The 12,118-nt window shown below is 44.5% G+C and overlaps 2 protein-coding genes across 3 annotated transcripts in view; both read left to right on the top strand.

Moving 5' to 3' along the window:
- The window catches only part of LOC116323188 (protein mono-ADP-ribosyltransferase PARP12-like), a 95,140-nt gene that overhangs the window by 57,339 nt on the left and 25,683 nt on the right, over positions 1-12,118 (top strand). The window lies entirely within an intron of this gene.
- Positions 1-12,118, top strand: part of LOC116323183 (protein mono-ADP-ribosyltransferase PARP12-like) — a 46,871-nt gene that overhangs the window by 24,856 nt on the left and 9,897 nt on the right. The window lies entirely within an intron of this gene.

Genomic DNA, 12,118 nt, shown 5'->3' with positions numbered 1-12,118 from the left:
ACGATGAGCACAAAGACGATACTGTGGTAGTTGTTCATCTTTTAGCCTTCGCCCTGTTGTGCACTGATGAGCGCACACTGCTGCTGTTGGAGTCAAACACATGGAAGTTTCCTTAAAACTTGATATGAGGGCAAAATATCAGCCTGTCAGATTGTTATGAGCTATAATAATAACCTACAGGTGACCAGGGATGGGCAGTAACGCTTTACAAGTAACTACACCAGTAACGCGTTACTGTAATCCGATTCCTTTTTTCAAGTAATGAGTAAAGTACGATATTACTATTGCAAAAAAGTAATTAGATTACTGCTAAATCCTGTAAGGGCTACTGTGTTACTGAACCGTGATTTTATTTGTGAGAGTGTCATACGAGCGCGTGACGTCTGTGGCAGCAACAGACGTGTGTAGATCAAGAATGGATAATATGGAGCTCGGGAGAGAGTGCGACCATGCAGCGTTGGAAGTACTCACATTACTTTGAGTTTGATTCTGCAAAAACATTAGTGTCCATCTTACCTGGGCTTTGACATAAAAAGAATATGGCTGGCTCATACTCAACCCTACCACTGTAGCACTAAGAGAAGCTGACGCCAGCTTAGCTTACTAGTAGGGGTGCAACGGATCAAAAATCTCACGGTTCGGATCGGATCACGGTTTTAAAGTCACGGATCGGATCAATTTTCGGATCAGCAAAAATAGAAAAAAAAAGACAAAAATTCTACTCGCCGTTTACTTATTTAAGTATTTTTGCCTATTAAAAACATTCAACTGAAGACTCATTCCACGCACTTATATAAAAACAAATTAAGGTGCAATATGGACATTATGGACCATGCTGGGCAGCCTCTGCATCATCTGCACATGGCCATAAACAACCAGAGGAGTCTGTTCAGTGACAGGTTGCTTCTCCCAAAGTCAAGGACCAGCAGACTTAAAAAGTCCTTTGTCCCACATGCCATCAAACTATTTAACTCCTCGCTGGAGGGAAAACGGGGACAGAGGAGGGGGGAACAAGTAAGCTGTAGTGCCTTTTCACTGTGCAATAGTTTTTGTTAATATCCAACGGTGCAATAGACTCACAATACTTGAAATGTGGCGTTCCTTGTATCCTTATTCCTATTTATTCTATTTATCCCTTTTGTATACTCTGTATTTATAAATGTGTAAACATTGTATATTTCTGCTCACATTCTGCAACTTCTGTGGGTGCTGTGCTACTGGAAACTGAATTTCCCGGAGGAACCCACCCGAGAAATAAATAAAGTTTCATCTAATCTAATGTAATCTATAGGGCAGTGCAGGGCTTTGTAGCTACCACTCCGCTGTGATATAACGGGCGGTCACGGTCACGTGGCTTTCCGTTGCCCTGGAGCTCCACCCATTTGTAGTTGGAGCAACAGAAGATGCCTGGGACAGTTCAGCCATAACTTTAAACTTCTCCTGCTCATACATGCTTGGAAGGATCTTGTCACTGAAGTGGACGCGCAACGAGATATCATAGCGTGGCTCAAGCACGTTCATCACAGTTTAAACCTTGTTTTGCACAACAGACGACGGCCTCCCGTCTGCAGCTAAACACCCCATTAGCTTTTAGCTTTAGCCTGGTCGGACTGGGCAGCAAAGGGCTGCTTAAATGCCGCAAACTCCTCTGCTCCGCTACTTGGACCGCTAGCGCTACCGCTTGACAGACTGACGACGCGCACCATACACATACTTTTTTTTCTTTTTCGAATCTTCGGATCACGTGCGTACCGAACCGTGGAGTGGGATCGGTTCGGATTTCGGATAAACCGTGATCCGTTGCACCCCTACTTACTAGTAATGTGAACACAGCAGCCTCTCAGGGAAATGGCTACTGTGTTCTGGGGCTTCTGGTGTGGCCAACAATCATTCGTGTCTGCTTGTTCCTTGTGCCAGTGTTTCTAGTTCACAGTATAAGTGCAGGTAAAAAAAGTTTATAAAAAGAAAAATTACTGTTAGATGGTGATGGTTTGGATATTGCATTCTGTATATTACCTTCCTCTTTAGCTCTCCATTTGAAACTCCTTGCGGAGTAGGCTTAAGATAAGATAAGATAAGATAAGATAAGATAAGATAAGATAAACCTTTATTAGTCCCACATGTGGGAATTTTTTGGTCCCGGCAGAAAGTACAACTTTATGAGCAGTAAATGTTAAGAAAAACACAATAGAATAGGATAAGATAGAATAACATACTATACAACAAGAATAAAATCCTATATACAACAGAATAAAGTACCAACAAAATAGAATAAAATGCTCTCTTATAGTAGGAAAAAATGTTCACATGGTATTGCACATAATATTGCATATAAGGGAGAGTGGGCGAGGGCTATCATGGTGTGTTGGATGTTTGTGTGTGTCTGTCTGCACATGTGTGGTCATCTGCAGAGACCATGTTGTAGAGTCTGACAGCAGTGGGGAGGAAAGACCTGCGAAATCTCTCCGTCCCACACCGTGGGTGCCGCAGCCTGCCACTGAAGGAGCTGCTCAGTGCTGTCAGAGTCTCCTGCATGAGGTGGGAGATGTTGTCCAACAGGGATGACAGCTTAGCCGCCATTCTCCTGTCACTCACCACCTCCACTGGGTCCAGAGGGCATCCTAGAACAGAGCTGGCCCTTCTGATCAGCCTCTTCAGTCTCTTCCTGTCCCCAGCAGAGATGCTGCCGCCCCAGCAGACCACACCGTGCTCATTATCATGATTACACATGATTGGTCAGTAGTACTTGGACTACCTGTTATATTTTTATAATGACTAGATAAGATATGAGTAAAATATATGATTACACACTGTTTAAAATTACAGTTAATCCAGTTCCTTCGCAATGGCCCATCCATACGTGTCACAAGAGTTTGCTCTATAGCCCAGCACAGTCTCGAGTGTACAGGAGATATCAGGAGATATCAGGAGAGGCGCTGTTGCGCAAGGACACATCCACAGAGCCATAGACGCATTGTGACGCCGTGTGTTTTCATTACTGGACATGTTTCAGCTGTGAAGCAAGAGTAAGCCTTTCTTTCCATTTTCAGTCGAGGTGTATGGAGGTCATACAGCGCGGTGATGACCCCAAGTGGAAATCAGCAGAATTACAGCTTCAACCCCGGATGAAAATAGTTCAGTTTCGCTTTCCAATCATCAGAAATAATACCGAAGTTTTCCTCCTCCCATGAAACCAGCGGCCGCTGTCGTCAAGCTGTGGTTTGGTCTCACAGGTGGAAGGAAGCGCAGGCAGAGCTCGGACACGATGGAGACAGAAATACTGAAAATGATCTGCGCCGGTCAAGGAGCAGTCAACACGGAGGATTTAGTATATAATCTGTTTTCCGGCGATCGCACTAAGGTGTCGGAGATCATTTCTAACCGAGAGAAATTTGCTCGGTGTTGTCCAAACGGACAGGAGAAGGTGGTGGCCAGGACCCGCCTGAGACTTTGCAGAGCCAAAGACTGCCCGGGGACATGCAGGGGTCTGCACCTGTGTAAAAACTTCCTCTTCAGCGGATTCTGTCAGTTCACTCAGCTCAGGTAAATATACTGGACTTAAAGTAAATAAACAGAGCTTATTTAGGGATTGTCTGAGTCTTCAAAGTTAAATGGATGCTAGCTCTACCCAGCTGTATATCAAACCTTTTATTGGGCTAATCCTGCTAAACATTTTTCCCAAAACGCTGACCTTGACTTTCATATAATTCTGTCCATGAGTTATCAGGCTGTCTTTTGACTTGCAAACGGACTTTCTACCAGAAAGATAACCCATGACGTACACGACAGCTTTGTTGTTGTTGTTGTTGTCATTATTGGTTTTTTTCTTTTACTGAGCACTTACAGTCATGACTCAGCTGTATGGATTCTGTTATAACAGGAGGGGCTGCAGCTTCTCCCATGAGCTGACGTCTGATCATAACCAAAGACTTCTGAGGGAGCATGAGCTGGAGAGCCTGAGCCGGGAAGAGCTGTGCACCCTGCTGCTGCAGAGTGACTACACAGTTCTTCCTGATGTAAGTCGAACAACACACAGCATGAACCAGACGAGTCAGTCTACTTTGCATTCCTACGACACAATGCCACACCCGTTGTTGTTTCCACTAACATGTTACTTTTGTTTTTTTAAATGAATTGAAAGTGTTTTTCTTGAAAAATGTTTTTTTTTTTTTTTAAATTTAGCTATTGATAACAATGTTGAATATTATTACACAGGAAAAAAACAACTACACGTAAAATAATTACACCATTGACGCCTCTGCCTTTCTAAACGGAGGGACAGTAACTGCGTGTGTAAATGTAAGCGTGTAAAAACTGCAGATAGTCAGATTAACAGTAACAGTATTTTGTCTCCATCCGCCATTGTAGAAATTCATCTCATGTAAACAATAACGTGGCGCACAGCGTAAAGTGAAAAAAGGCGCATACGTTTCACGTTGCGTGACGAATTCCGTTTTCTTGTAAAACAAATGGGGGCCTAGAAAAAAAAGTTTGGGCACCACTGTGTAAATGAATAGAAAGTTCTTTAAATGCCTGCATTTTGTTTATTGGTCAGCAGGGGGAGATTCAAATGGTTGCATCTCCCCTTGAATTTACCTGTTTTCTTTAGAAGTTTATGACAAAATGACCTAAACTGATTCAAATCAAGCTTGTGCTCTCAGCCGTTTATCGTGTTTCCTGTCTTACTTATTTATACCACTTATACGTACAATGCCTTTTTAAAGTCAAAACAACAACAAAACAAACGGGAATGTCAGACGGCGTTTAGATAGAACGTATGATTATAATCCAGGTTTGATTCACAGTCTGTGATTATAACCACCTTCACGTTTCATCTTTCCACCAGATATGCCACGACTACAACAACGGTGATGGAGAGTTCGGCAGGTGTCAGGATGGTGATGGTTGCAAGAGGCTCCACATCTGTGAGAACTACATCAGCCGTGAATGCAGCTGCTGGAAGAACCACGATTTTACTGCTCCACAGCCATTCAAAGCTTTGCAAGCTAGAGGCGTACCTGACACACTCTTTCAGTCCTTGAAGGCTGCTTATGCAAATAAACAGGCTTTGAGGCTGGCTCGAGTCAATGACCATGGCCAACAAAGTCAGAGAGGCAGAGGGAGAGGTGGCCATCAGCTCAGCAGAGGTGGTAGAGGTACTTGGGGCAACAGGGGCTTTAGGGGAAACCGAGGAAGCCACAGCAGCCGCCCGGTGCAGAATCAAGCCTGTTCACTTAGTGACATTGCTGCAAACATTGACGCCCTTGACCTGTACTCCAGTGATGGACTGAATGAAAGCGACGATGAAAACTCTCCCACTAGTGACATCTCTGCCGCCACTAGCGACAACGATGCGAGCAGCGAAAATGATGTAAGCCAAAACCGGACATGGCGTCCAAAAAAAGCTGCAGTGCCTTTTAGAGGGAGAGGCGGCAACAGGGGCAACCATTGGCTTTTTCAAAATACTCGTTCCTTAAGTGACATTCACGCTGCTGTCAGTGATGTAGCTGCTAAAGGCGGAGAATGGCAGAACAATAGACAGAGGCCTGTCAGAGGTAAACAACAGCTGAAAACACTTCTGTGGGGAGATGAACTGAAACTGCTGTCTGAATGAAGCCTGTGAAATATTTCCTGTTTCTTTCAGATAAAACAGAGATCTGCATGTACTTCATTAAAGGTCACTGCAAACATGATGGTGAGAAAGTCATGGTTATTAAGTGTTTTAGGTTCTAATGTAGTTCTTTCTTGACTTTGATCAGCTGTCTTTCTTCTTAGATCGATGTTTTAAAGCTCATGACAAGATGCCGTACCGATGGCAGGTCCAAGAGGGACACCAGTGGACTGATTTGCCCGATAATGAGACAATTGAGAGAGACTACTGTGACCCCAGTAACTCATACAGGTACTTACATTTATTCTTCAACTCAGACATCTCACATTTTAGATAAAAGTTTTGTGTGTTTCCATATTTTTTGAAGGTAAAATGCTTCAGAAAGCTTTGGTTTTAGAAAGCGCTGGCTCTCTGTGATGTTAGTATGAGTTTTTTTTTTTATTATTGTAACAAACTGGATTGCAAGTTAATTTGATCGTTGTGTCTTCAGCGTTATTGTGTTCAGATTTGTCACACAGCTATGACAGAGTTGCTCCACACGTGCAATGATGTGATTTACTGAGTGTCCTTGAAGGTGTAATAGTCTAGAGGCTGTTAAGCCTCTCAATCATATCAGACAGAGAGTCTGTAGGAGAACATGCTTGTGGTTGGCTGAGAGTGTATGTATTGGGGTGGGAGTTATGGAGCGTGCATGTGTGAGTGTGCGTGTGTGCGTGTGTGTGTGTGTGTGTGTGTGTAGGGGGGAAAAAGGAGCACAAGTTCAAGAGAAGACAGAGGGATTGTTTTTATTCTTCAGGGAGCGCTCTCTTTGTTTTGGCGTTGTCTACAGCCCACAGCAGACTGTGTTACTGTTCCTAATGAACAGCTGGTAGACGGAATACCGACCGTCTCTGTCTCCTGTTGGAGGGACGCTACAGTAGGGTGGTTTCAGGCGCAGCGCTCTGGATAAATATTAAAATAAAATATTTGATTCTTTGCTGAATTTGTAAGTTTGCTCACTTAAAATGAAATGAACAGAATTTTATGGTAGTTTTGTGTTAGTTACTCATTTTAATGGAAGCAGATAGAATATCAACATATCACAGAAAAGTTGTTTGACCTGCATGTCGCTGAGTGAAATAAGGATTTGATCTCTGACATGGCAGCCAGAACGCTGTCTCCCTCAGTGTCACAGGAAGCTGTGTGGAGTGTGGTGGTTGTGGTTTGGTGACCAGGTTTTTATATTTTTATGTTCAGTGTTAAGCACATTGAGTTGACATGAATTTCCAACAACAGTTCAGGGAGTCAACAACAGCCTTGGGACAAGGCAGAGAAGATGAAGCTGTTTACAGAATACAAATCACAATCAATCTATTAACCAGTTAATTACCATTACTCCTGATCTCAACTGTGTATAAAGCAGAATTTAAGACCTTAAGGTCCACCTGCTCAAGAAGAGACATGTACGGGTCCGTCTTGAATTTGCAAGTGAACATCTTCATGATTGAGAGAAGGCTTGGGAGAAAGTGTTGTGGTCAGTCAGTCGATCTCTTTGGCCACCATGTTTGGCAGAAGAGAAATGCAGAGTATGAGCCAAAGAACACTATTACCACAGTCAAGCGTGGAGGTGGGAACATGTTTTGCTGCTGTTTTCTGCTAAGCGTTCAAAATGAGTTCCCCAGAATGAGCTTCCAATGCATAGTAGGTTTTAGAGTTAGGATCAAATTCTTGTAGAGAACCAGTTCCCTGCTGTCCAAATCAGCTGATTTCAGTTTGTGTGTTGGAGGAAAATAGTGGCGCAGTCTATAGCCTGGATATGGACTGTCCTTTTATTCTTATTGCACCAAAAAACAGACAAGAGCATGATGGTAAAGTGGAAACTGCATCTAGGACAGAAACAACTGCACTATGGTGGTAACACAACTTTGGCTCTTTGCACAGAGTGCATGCTAAGACATTAGCGACATTAGTGGCTGTGGCTACGTTTTAGCCACAGCCACCCTGGGGCGCACTGACAGAGGCGAGGCTGCCGAACACTGGCGCCACCGGGCCCTCTGACCACCACCAGTAGGCAACGGGTGAAGTGTCTTGCCCAAGGACACAACAACCGAGACTGTCGGAGCCGGGGCTCGAACCGGCAACCTTCCGATTACAAGGCGAACTCCCAACTCTTGAGCCACGATCGACTAATGTTAAAGCCGCTGCCCATCAGCCAGAGCCTGAACTTCAACAAGTAACAAACTGAGTGGATCTGGGGCAGGCGGGGGGGCTTGGGGTTCGGGGGTGCTTCGTCTCCGTGATGGGGCTCTGGCTGGGCCTTGGAGGCTTCGGTCCTCGTCGGTGTGTCGCCGAGGTTGTGGGCGGGTGGGTGCACGGGGGCTCAGCCCTGGCGCAGGGGGCCTCTGGTGCATCGGCCTAACTGGGGGGCTCTTCAACTGGCAGGGAGGTTGTTCCATCCTTGCAGAAGTCCACTCTGCAGGTGGGGGAGAGACACAGGAGAGGTGGAGAATAAACCTAACCTGGGTGTCTGTTGTCTTGTGTAGTCTGGAGATGATTGAATGTTGGGGTGGGTATAGTTTCCTCTGCGGTGGGGTGGGGTGGGCTTCCCCAGGTCCTGTGGGGCTTAGCGGTGCTGCTGCCATAGGCCCCGGTCTGGATGGGCCTGGGCCCCCTTGCCTTGGTGGGTGCTAGAGGTCGGGGGTGCCTACTGGGGTCAGCGGGGAGCTGGCCCTAAGGGAGGGCATCTTGCCCCTCCTTCTTTTCCTCCCCATCCCGGCTGCCTCCTCTTCCCGCTCCACCACACCCACCCACACAGGTAGGGCCTTGGGGTGCGGGTGTGTCACCAGGGTGCAGGGGAGGCATCCCCCCTCTGTCCCCTTCTGGCCACCTGTGCCTCAATTTTATTTCACAACTTAGACATCCACATTATTCACACTCTCATAACACACACACACACATATATATATATATATATATATATATATATATATATATATATATATATATATATATATATATATATATATATATATATATATATATATATATATATATATATATATATATATATATATATATATATATATATATATATATATATATATATATATATATATATATATATATATATATATATATATATATATATATATATATATATATATATATATATATATATATATATATATATATATATATATATATATATATATATATATATATATATATATATATATATATATATATATATATATATATATATATATATATATATATATATATATATATATATATATATATATATATATATATATATATATATATATATATATATATATATATAGCCTTGAGGGTGACCACGTTAACGGCGTCCAGAGGACGGTCTGTGTATTCAACCCTACCTCTGGCGCGGTGCCCACCTCTCAATTTTAAATCCATGTAGACATTGAGGGTTCTCGGGAGGGGCCGTGCTAACACCTGCTGCTCTCTGGCAGCAGCACCATGCCCTCCCTTGTTTTAAATGCACTTTAGAACAACACGCAGCAACACTACACATGAGCGGGAGGAGGGAGGTATGGGGTCTTCACACACCCCGTTCTCTACTAGCCATCGGGCGGGGGGCTGGGAGGAGGTGTTGGCTGTCCAATTGGCCTCCCTGCTGCTGCGGAGCCTGGGGCGGTCTGCTTGCCTCCACCCCGGGGAAAGGGTCACATCTCTTGGGTCTGGGTACCGTTTCCCCTCTGGGGCGAGGGTACCTGGACCCAGGGCATAGAGTATGTTTGGGGAGTATGATTGTGTGTACATGTCTATGTATGTCTGTCCCTACGTTGGGTGAGTGCTGAGTGTTTGTATATGTGTGCATGAGGGTGGGAAAGCATGTTTGTGTCTGTGTGTGCCTGTTTATCTGTGTCTATATGTCAGGTCGGGTCTTAGACTCCACCTCCCTGGGTACTCCCAGACCCTCCAAGTGTGGAGGCCTATCTCCCCTCACCACACTCCCTGCTGGTAACTGATGCCCTCAGGGGTTGGTGCATTGGTGGTTCTTGGTGTCCGGGGCTGGGCGCTCAGGTATGCACCAGCTCACTCCCGGTGGCTACCTGGCGGGGCCTGGTGCCTGTCGCCGGTCAGGCCTCTTCCGGGGCAAAGGGGCCCTCGGGCCTCCGGCCTCGGGGCCTGCAACTCGGTTCACTCTGGCACAGCTGGCTGCCAGCAGAGCCGGCGGGCACGCCAGTGCAGCCCCCTCTGGCTTCTGCTCCGTGGCTACTGGGTGACCCCCCTCGTCTGGGGATCTCCTCAGCCCTTCCCAGGAAGGTGACACGGATGCCCCTCCGGTTGTGCTCCTTGGGCTCTCGCACTCTGGGGCCTCTGGATGTCTGGAGCCTGGATCTCCTCCATGCCTGCTTCATGCCCTGGGGGACGGGGCTATGGCCCTCCACACCCTCTAGCAGACCGTTACATGGGGAAACCTTTTGTATACAACCGCGTTGATCCACACAGGTGTGCACACGGGTGTTCACTGTTCGTAGACATAAACTACACCTTTCTTAGCTGCTACTTCAAAGCACATTGTGCGCTGTCTGTCCTGCGTGCTGCACAACAACTTTCAATATTTAGTATTTACTGCTGTTCACACTTAGATTGACGTGATGGTGTTTTGTTTAGTATGTTGCTTTGTTTTTGTTTGTTTTGTTTTTTTTGCTTGTCTTCTCTTCTTTTTCTCTCAACAGGTGATCCAGGAGATTTTTTCTTTCTCTTTGTCTTTGTAAGTGCCCTTTCTCACTGTCTCTTTTCCCTTCTGTTTTTCTTTTCCTTCCTCTCTTTCTTTCTCCCTTTCCTATCCCCCAGTCATGTCTGTCCCATCTGTAACAACTGAAAATAAAATAAATAATAACAACAAAGTTTGATCAAATGGACCAATATGGCAATGCCATGATGATCCATTTGGCAGAATAAATCCATTTGGTATCATTGTTGGTCTTCAGACAACAATTCTGACGGCTAAAGAACCAAATGGGACAGACAAAAAAAAAAAAAAAAAAAAAAAAAAAAAAAACAAGTAACAAACTGATGAGCAGTCAGGCTGCAGTCTCTCTTTCTACCTGTTCGTGTTTCTAAAGTAGAATCACCATGGCGATCGCGCTTTGTGCTGGTTTTCATCTTTGCTTTGTGTTGGCAGCTTTTTGTTTAGACCTAAATACTATGACAAGGATCATATGTGTGTCCTCGTGTCATCATGATTTGTGTTGGTGTGCTGGACTGTAGCCTAAGGTTTGTACTTCCCTGGTGTAATTAGGTTATATACTGCATTATTTTAAAAAAGGGGTTTTGTGTAATTTGTGTAATACATTTTTACATTTTTACATTTTTTGAATAATGACCACAAAACTGATCACAAGAAAGATGGGAAATCCCTCCAACATGCACAAACATTTGACCACACAGCATGCAATTAACTTCCATGAATGTAATGTCTTTGCTATGCTGCTTAGAGATGGTGGTGACTCAAAGCAGAGCCAATGAAAACCCAAGAAGAAATGATAAGTGATATCAATCATGGAATCGGATATCGCTAAATTCTTATCAATTCCCTTCCCAAATGGACAGAGCCATGCACCGTACAATCTTGAAAGAGAACTTCCTTCCCGCAGCGTGCAGACTGAATGGACGGATTTTCCAGCATGACAGTGACCTAAAACATACCAAGTCAACAAAGAAGTGGCTAAAGAAGAGCAAAGGTCATGGAGCAGCCTAGACAGTCTCCAGACCTGTCCTATAGAGAATCTGTGGAGGGAGCTGAAGCTTTGAGTTATTGAGTGGCACCCAAGAACCTGAAGGATTTAAAGAGTTTCTGTAAAAAGGAGTGGTGTAAAATCGCTCGGTGATGTGTGCAAACCTGATGACCAACTACAAGAAATGTCTTAATGCTGTGTTTGCAGGAAGGTGGAGAAACATTTTGCTTCGAGATCAAAAACCTATTTCACTCAGCGACATACAAATCAGTGCAGAGCCCCCCCCCCACCCCACCCCAGTACTGTACAGTACACAGCTGGCAGTGGATTCAAAAAATGTTGTTTTAATATCTTCTTAATTGTCTGTCTGCAGTAGCACCAGCCCAGCCGTGCATTTTGACACGATGACCTGTGGACTGAAGAAGGTGCGTCGGCTCACGACAGAAAACTCGGTGACTGAGCCGACCTTCATCCACACCACCGAGTGGCTTTGGTACTGGCAGGATGAGTTTGAGAAGTGGAACATGTTTGCATCCACTGTGAGTAACGACATTATTGTTATTGTATTTTAAATTTTTATGTTGTTGAGAAAAAGACAATATTAGGACTTGGTAGAGCGGTACAACACACTTTATTTTGTCAATACGATGCACAACATCACAATGACAACAAAACAGACTGACATCATCATGTAATATAAACATCATTAAATTTTCGTATAGCTCTGGCCCGTTGGAGGGAGGTAAAGTAAATCATTTTCCACTACCATTTAATTTTGACGTTGCAGCCATTCAGAGTT

The sequence above is a fragment of the Oreochromis aureus genome, linkage group 17 (assembly GCF_013358895.1).
Source record: "Oreochromis aureus strain Israel breed Guangdong linkage group 17, ZZ_aureus, whole genome shotgun sequence".
NCBI lineage: Eukaryota > Metazoa > Chordata > Actinopteri > Cichliformes > Cichlidae > Oreochromis > Oreochromis aureus.
This window is presented reverse-complemented; position numbering and strand designations above follow the sequence as displayed.